This window comes from Homalodisca vitripennis, chromosome 5, assembly GCF_021130785.1.
Source record: "Homalodisca vitripennis isolate AUS2020 chromosome 5, UT_GWSS_2.1, whole genome shotgun sequence".
Taxonomy (NCBI): Eukaryota; Metazoa; Arthropoda; class Insecta; order Hemiptera; family Cicadellidae; genus Homalodisca; species Homalodisca vitripennis.
In genome coordinates, this window is record NC_060211.1 from 89,849,975 (window position 1) to 89,859,335 (window position 9,361).

The 9,361-nt window shown below is 31.0% G+C and overlaps 2 non-coding genes across 2 annotated transcripts; both read left to right on the plus strand.

Moving 5' to 3' along the window:
- The first annotated feature begins 8,554 nt into the window (after window positions 1-8,554).
- Window positions 8,555-8,626, plus strand: Trnad-guc. The gene has a single exon. It is a non-coding gene; the product is annotated as a tRNA-Asp (tRNA).
- Window positions 8,627-9,073: 447 nt separating this feature from the next.
- On the plus strand, window positions 9,074-9,145 carry Trnad-guc. Its single transcript has one exon. It is a non-coding gene; the product is annotated as a tRNA-Asp (tRNA).
- Window positions 9,146-9,361: the final 216 nt, after the last annotated feature.

Consider the following 9,361-nt stretch of genomic DNA (forward strand, 5'->3'; position numbering starts at 1 on the left):
AGAAAATGGTGAATCTTTTATTCAAGAGGTTTAAGGGATAATAATAGGATATTAGATTTAAAAATAACATTACAAGAAACAGAATTAAAATTTGAATAGTTGAATGAACTTAAAATTTTTATTTAAATTAGCCGCTATAAATTTAATTATTTGTTTATAATTTGCATGCTAAGTTTTATACTAACCCATGTCTAAGAGTGATGTAGCCTTTAAGTGAAGGAAAATAAGCATTTTCAATTTCATGTAGTAGATAAATAATATTTTTCACCTAAAACTAAGTTTTAAAACATTAGTAATCATGAATTTATTTATAAAATAACAATGCGTCTTCTTACAAAAATCTATAAAGACGACATTATTACAATAAATTCAAATTTTAAGAGTAATATTTTCTTAAAAATAGAATATTTTTATTAATTTGCTAGAGTAGATCATAAAATACTTATAAATAACTTAAATTGTTATTACCAATAGTTTCCGATATCATTTCTTAATAGGACCGAGCTGGGTGTAAACAATGTTATGTGTAAGGCTAGATTTTTGGAGAAAAATAATAGGTTACTGTAAAAAATTATATTCAGTTTATTCGAATTAAAATACAACAAAGTATAAATACATAAATTAAAACTAAATAAATAAATGTTTTCAAATACGTTTACAAAAATACAATAATATACGAATTAAATATTTGTAATCAGCATTTGAAAATGTATGTCAAAGGCATAGCATGAAAAGAAATAATTTGGATATTTAATAATCGTCTAACACCAGCTCACAAGTAATAAATAAACATACTCGTATTGATAATGAACGCACAAAATTAATGGAATTACGCTGTCAAAGAAGAAAATACAGTTTTATTGTGAACTAAACTTAAATTGGACGAAATAAATTGGAAGTTTTTAAGGTAGTGGACGTCATGCAAACATCTCGGTCGTCTTTGTCATAGCACATTCGTGGGAGAAAAGACAACGATAAATGGAGAAAAGCAGCTCTTTCACCTCAGTTTATAATGGGGTTAGAGTTTTTACTGCTCCGGCTCGACAAAGACTGAGCCTGACAAAGGATGCGCCTATGGGATTATTCCACACTACTGTGTATGACGAAGGATCGATTCACATTTCCTGTCCCCAGGTTTTTAGAAGTTACTCAGAAATGTCCGCAATAGCACATTTTTGCGTGGGAATTTGCTAATAATAACTAAACTCAATTTCATATTTATCGTCTATAACCAAGTTTACAGACTCAACCTGTTAATCTGTATGGAATACTTTTTTATTGAAATTTTATAAAACTTTTAGAGTAAAATCAAATATTACCACTACATATGCAAATATGTGTTGAAATGAAGGAACAAGATAGTGTATCAAGCATTAATTAATTTTGGTAAATAATTTTAGACTGTTATACATGCTCTTTGAAAGGATAAAGGATTTCGCAAATTTGCTATCGTGGTATGTTTCAAAAATGGAACACTTCATTTAGAGGATTTAAATCTGTCCTCTTCTTCATCTTTTAAAATGTTCTAAAACTTAAGTTTAAGCTATCTCAAAAAATAAAATCAAAGTATAGATTAACTCGTTGAGTTCTAATTTTACAACAAAAAACTACGTTCAACGTTAAAAATCAGTCATATGCTTATAAACCGAGATGGTTCTGCAGTAATCACAAATCATATAATTGCACAAAATAAACCCAATCACACACACACACACACGAACGCACGAACGCACGAACACCACACACACCACCAGAAGATACCATATACAAGTAAGAGTATTTATATAATTAAGTAAGTTGAAAAGTCATTGAAATTTTAATTAATTTTTGGAACATATCCTTTTGTTGTCTTGTTTTTTTATTTCTTTATTTTATTTTAATTCATTTAAATTATATTTACTGCTAGTATTTTATTTTTATCATTTATATATTAATTAATAATTGTGTAGTAGGAATTTTCAATCAGTATTTAGTTTTCTTGTTAATAATGTTATATTTCTTTATATTTTACTAACTTTGGAAGATTTTAAGTAATATAATAAATATGTATAAATATAATTATATTTTATAGCGTATATAATGTGTTTTAAATGTATCTGTAAAATAGTGGAGTCATAATTGTTGCTTGTAAATTTAACTCTAATATCAGTCACTTTAAACTATGAACGAAAGACTCAATCTATGTATAACTGTCAACGAAAATCTTATTACATACAGAATGTAAACCGAATCATAAAGCAAGCGGTATGCAACAAACTACAGTATGCACCATCGTAATAGCGTATGGATCAAACCATCATATGCTATTACGATGAAAAGTCGTTCTGAATTATACTTGAGTGACTGAGTCAACATCAACACATTCCTAGATGATAACGTAATGGCTTAACCATTATGAAACACTGGGTATTTCTGTGGTCCGTCTTCCTGTTTACATGTATCCACTTCTAGTCACAATAAATGACAAGAGATGAGGTCACAACGATCATCTGTGTGAAGCCTTCTCTTTTTGCAGTCAATCGTAGACTGCAGCCAATACAAACTTCTTCAAAGCGGCCTTACATCGTTTGGATACAGTGACAAGTGCTGCATGTCTTACAACTGCATGTCTTTACAAGTGCAAGCTCTGCAATCGTAGACTGCAGCCAATACAAACATCTTCAAAGCGGCCTTACATCGTTTGGATACAGTGACAAGTGCTGCATGTCTTACAAATGCATGTCTTGACAAGTGCAAGCTCTGCAATCGTAGACTGCAGCCAATACAAACTTCTTCAAAGTGGTCTTACATCGTTTGGATACAGTGACAAGTGCTGCATGTCTTACAACTGCATGTCTTGACAAGTGCAAGCTCTGCAATCGTAGACTGCAGCCAATACAAACTTCTTCAAAGTAGTCTTACATCGTTTGGATACAGTGACAAGTGCTGCATGTCTTACAAATGCATGTCTTGACAAGTGCAAGCTCTGCAATCGTAGACTGCAGCCAATACAAACTTCTTCAAAGTGGTCTTACATCGTTTGGATACAGTGACAAGTGCTGCATGTCTTACAACTGCATGTCTTGACAAGTGCAAGCTCTGCAATCGTAGACTGCAGCCAATACAAACTTCTTCAAAGTAGTCTTACATCGTTTGGATACAGTGACAAGTGCTGCATGTCTTACAACTGCATGTCTTGACAAGTGCAAGCTCTGCAATCGTAGACTGCAGCCAATACAAACATCTTCAAAGCGGCCTTACATCGTTTGGAAACAGTGACAAGTGCTGCATGTCTTACAACTGCATGTCTTGACAAGTGCAAGCACTGCAATCGTAGACTGCAGCCAATACAAACATCTTCAAAGGGGTCTCACATCGTTTCAATACAGTGACAAGTACTGTATGTCTTCAAGCTCTGCAATCGTAGACTGCAGACAGTACAAACACCTGAAAAGCGGAAGGTGAATGGAGTATTAATTACATCAACTACGTTGATTACCCTTCCCTCGAGAAGATTTGCACTATGCCGACATGGATATTTCATAATCGATTGACTATATGTCAATACTGAGTAGAAATCGGGAAACTACCCTGTGCTTAAAGTAGTGCACTCAATAGTGCTGCTGACGAGATATAAAGAATAACACTATGCAATGTATGAATGAGTAGGCTAGATAGAACTAATAAATATGTTTTTCTTTACGTAATGTAAATATAAAATTATTTTTTTTATTTTAATATAATGAATGGAACTAGTTTTTATACTTAATGTAGCTTAATAACTTCATATCAATGTGAAATTATTATGTCATTAATAATTTATCAACGTTTTATTACAGAATTTTATAGTAGCTTATGTTATATTTGTTTCAGCCTGATAAAATAGTGTTATGTGAAAAATAATGGTTGCTGCAACTGGGAACGTTACTCACATCATGCACAGATCGCTTTTGTAATTTATACAGCTCCAATAGGTAGGGATTTTCATTTTTTTATAAAATTATTACAAGAAATATGAGGAAATGGTACATCACAAATAGCTCGTAGTAACAAATATTACAGGATACTCTTTTAAGGACCAAATAATAATTCACTATTCAACTATTCAATTATAAAGTCTAAATATATGGAACAAAGTAAAAATACAGTATTTTAGTCATTAACGTACGCGTAATTGTCGACTTCTTAAATAGCTTTTCATACCAACAAACTTACAGGTACTTTATTTACGATTTTTACTCAAGTACAGGTGTTTAAGAGCAATGTTTTAATTGTTGCTAGTCCTCACGGAATAGCACGATAGTTTCAGAAAAATATTGCTTCGTATATAACTAAGAAGTAAGACAATTAATTATTTACAGTGTAACCTGAACCTCGCCTTGGGTCTCTCCCAAATCATCATCAATAAACTCCTCTTTTACCGTAGATAAAAAATATTGTTACCGCGAAAGAACACAAGTAGTTTATTTATTTAGATGTTACAATAAAAGTAGTTTAAAAATTAATGTTAAACGACAGAGCTTTTTTAGAAGTTAACAAATCTTTTCGAAAATAAATTCCAGTATAAAATACTTATTGTGAGATACTTCAATAGTCTATGTGCCAATATCAATATTGTGTATTGTAGTCATAATTTAACAAATTTCAACAAGAGTAAATAACAAATACTTTTAAAACTACAACCACTTTACATCTTAAATGTCTTGGATGTACCGATCTGAATTTCAAATGAACATCAAGAAAACTTAGTTTTACATATGTAACGAGTTTATTGTGCAAATCTGAATGCTCAAGTTGTGTATAGTAATGGTAGTGAATACTTATTTTAAAATTGTGTTTTAGAAAGATGTTAAAATACGTGTTACACCTCATCCCAACTTTTTCTAAATCACTTTGATTTTATTGATTTCAAAACTGTCTTTATTTTTCAAGTTAAGACAATAAAGTACATTTTCTTGAATACGATACCACTCTTTTGTTATCAAAACTTAAATGTATTTAGAACAACTCTATTAAGTTTTACAGATAAAAACGTTGACATATTATATAAATATACGTTTATCTCGTATCTGTAGTATAACCGTTAATCGTTTGTTCAATAACAGGGAAGCACTACTTATTATTTAACAATATGCACTTTGTATAGAAAGGAATGGCTTAGAAAACTTTGTCGCACCATATTTTTTTCATTTATTAACTAGTAATCTTAAAAGCTGTGAATACTATTTCAGAAAGCATTATTTATGCCTATGCGCCCAATCACAATTAGTTTTTCAGAAAATAAAATACTAACAAACTGTTATTATTTAAATATTCTCAATATGCTAGCAAAAATACTGTTAATCCCAGTGTATGAAGTTGGCCCAACGGTATGTTGCCAATGGTTACCATTATAGTGCTTGAGTATGGAGCTTTTAAAATAGTCATACAATATATCAGATTTTCACAAGCCTTCTTTAGTAGCTCTGTATTTTTCGTTTTTAAACGATCTAAGTATGCTTTAGAAAATTCAAAAATTAAATTCCACTAATATTTAGAAAACACATTACACACGTGTTCCGTCATTCGTTTTCTAACTGACGATCACTTTTAGTAGTATGAATTCCGAAACTAGATATTCGATTATTGTTTCTGAACTATAGTACATTCCTTTTTTGTCATCCAGTGGTATAGCATAAAAAGTACAATAAGTAAAATATATTATAATGAAAGGTTAATAAATCTCAACTAACCAATTGCCAAACGCACTATATTACTGTGTTATAAAATAAATAGGACTAAGGTCAATTTTGTTGCTGGAGATGCTAGTGATTCGAGCAAGTGTACGATTTAAGTTTTGCTTTTCTGCCTATTCGTACATTTCATACGTGATCAACTATTCAAATACATTTGCTTGTTTATTAAATAATAACGTTTTACTATAGTTTAATATATACTATAGAAATTTAACTTTAATAGAATATATTATATTATAATGCAAATACCAATTTTCGACCTCATGTTTTATGTCTAGTTATAATATATGTAGACAAATGCATAATTACTGTGTTATAGCTTGACATTATAATCTATGTAGTTTAAAGAAGAACAACCATACCACCGTAATCTCTAATTTTTCACGAAAGGTTTGGCTAATTTTACAACATGAGTTCAATAAAAACTCATAAACACTAAAAAAATTGTAAATATTATAGTATAGTTTAAACTAAACATAAAAATAACCACATTGTACAGTCAAAAGCAAAAGAAAAATTGCCTCTACATCAGGCACCAATGACAAAATATACAAAACACTATGTGAATCGAAGTATGATAAAGTACAATCAATGTGTATTCATAAAACTGGATTTATATCTTCGTATAGTTGTCAACCATCAGTTGTATTTCGCCTGCATCAGATGGAACGAAATATTGCAATAAACTACAAAAATAAACTGTGTTACACTTTAACGGATATAATCATACGATATTTACAGACAAAAGTTAATTTAAAAATAGCCAGAATAAAATGTGCTCCGTTTGATCTAGGAATAACGTACAATCTCAAACTTCTATGTATATTCTTGTATCGTATAAGTTGTTACTATATCGTATCTGTTATACTAATAGAAATGAGTCAGAGTACCGTGCAGTCTGTTGGGGATTACTACAAACTACTGGATTGTTGTATAGTATTGTTCTACGTTACGTGGTAAATAATATTAATTGTAACTGAGTTTTGGTACATTACAGTCTCTTGTTTCTATTCTAATAAACACAAGCATAATGATTACTGTCGTATCGAATATATCCGTACATTGTATAGCAAGGAATATATAACATACAACGAATCGGATTGCAACGAAGTGCTTTGGAGTTCACTACAAAGTACAATTACAAGGTTCCTTTATTCTCGTGTCGTATATAATTATACATTTTTTGACAATGAATATTAACTTTAAGTGGTTTTTTTAATGTTTGCAATAACTTCTACTATAGATTTAATTAACAGGTACAATAGTAATGCGCTGTGTTCTCATATCAAATTATGCATTGTGTTATTTACCGAGAAGTATTAATCATAAATGTTCAGAGCACAATGTAGTCTGTTAGAGCTTAATTATGGCAGCTTTGTTTGTTTGCAGACAAACAATCTGTTGAAAGACACAATACAGCTGATGACTGCTCAATAGAAGCTTGTAATGTGTACTGTGTGTGGCCAAGGGTAGCTACATCTCTCGTTGATTGCACTGGGGACTGGCTCTTATTTACAAACCTAGAGCTACAATGAAATATCTAATTAGCTTAAGTATATTTAGTTACGCTTTTTGTTTATTTCTTTTACAAAAGCATATCCTGTAGCCACTGAACATAAAGTTGTATAGTTTACATACGGTGGAATGAATACTACTACTTTACATTACACTGTTACGTTAGATTTACTGTTACTTTAGCTGGAATATTGTTAAAGGTAAATATACCGATATCTTGAGTTTATTATACAAGGCGGTTTATAAACCAGGTTCGTTGGAAAAACATGAATATTAGTAAATGTTTAGGATCAGAATATAATGAAATGGGTGTTAATAACTGTACACAACGACCTATAAAAAGCAATTTTGTACGAAGATCTTTTATTTTTAATGCATTACATTTGCTATTATTAAAAATTCCTCTACATATGTTTTTATACAACACTAAAATTAAACTAGAAAGCTTTAAATTATATTGCAAATTAAGTATGTTATAAAAACTAGAACGTTTCTGAGGAAAACATTACAAAAGTATTTGAAAAATTAACAGATTTACTCTGAGTTAATTAGTTACTCGAACCAGCCAGTTGCCATAAAAGGTTATTGATGAAAATATTGAAAGTTGTGTTTTCATATAAAGAAAAATAATCAGAAGAAACCACATTCTGTGCCAAAGCAGTTCCCTGATGTAGACATGCTGTGGAAACACACCTTTGACTTTTGAACTTGCTGTGGCTGGCATAGATCCTTATTTAAGGATGAACTGTTCACGTTTCGTATCGGAAGTATCGGATCAGTGGATTCGGTGAGTTGCGACGTTCAGGATATCATTTCGACTTTCGGCTCTTCTGCCATGCAATTGCTTGTGTTATATACTCACAGAGTTCCAAAATGTCAAAGCAAGATAATATTGCGTATAAATACGACTAGTTATTTAAATGACAATGGCAACGAAAATGACAGATGACTTTATTTGTATCATACTGTACAAATAGGGCGTATTTAAGGCCATAATGCCCTGTCTTTTAATTAACCCTAATACAAAAATAAAGTTTCTTCAGTCAAGTAAAACTAGTACAAAGAAAGAAAAATGTTTTTAAAGATCTCTTTAAAAATATATTGCTAACAACTTATTAATACACACATTCATTTGCACTTTATCCAAGTAACAATCTCATCTGTTGAGAAAAAATATTCATGGTAAAAGCGACTAAATAACAGTATCGTCACAAAAGACTTCTCACACCAATGTTACAATAATTTCACTTCCAGTTTACAGGATTGTCACAGTTGACTCAACAGTCTCACAGTAATATTACAATTGTGTCTCTCAGCCTAACAAGTCTTCGGTAGTATAGTGGTCAGTATCCCCGCCTGTCACGCGGGAGACCGGGGTTCGATTCCCCGCCGGAGAGTACACTTTTTGCACACGATTTACTTAATCACTACTATATGCACAGATTATAAGAAACAGGTATTTCACATTATATAACTTAAATGTTTATGATTAGTGTTATTAATACTTTATAGAATTTTGATTACTGTTATTTAGTTATGTTACACTAGCAAGATATTGAGCAAGTTTTGTATCTGATGGTAAAAAATTGCTAATCTAAACAGTAAAATAGTTTTCGCGAGTAGTATCCCAACTAGTGTCGTCAGTTGTACACGAGTGTTGGAAGCAGATTCGTATAGCAAAATTTCAATTATTAATATTTCTGAGATACCACTGTCGTGTAAGAACAGATTTTCTCTCTCAACTTAACTCGTTAGTGAAAACGCAGCTTAAAGACTATAACAACGTTATTGAAGATACGGTAGTCTCACAGCATTCTCACAATGGTATGTCATCTCATACTAAGTCTTCGGTAGTATAGTGGTCAGTATCCCCGCCTGTCACGCGGGAGACCGGGGTTCGATTCCCCGCCGGAGAGTACTATTTTTGCACCATCTGTATAAAATTATCTGACTCACAGGCTATAATATAAAAGTGGTTTATTTTTTATTTTTATTTTTATTTTTTTAACTTATGAGAAAATAGTTTTAATAATACTTACCACGCATTATTATTAATAATGTTATAATTTTGTAAACACGAAAAACGTCAAAGTTTTAGTCAGGTAACAAATATATGACTTTCACAAAAATAT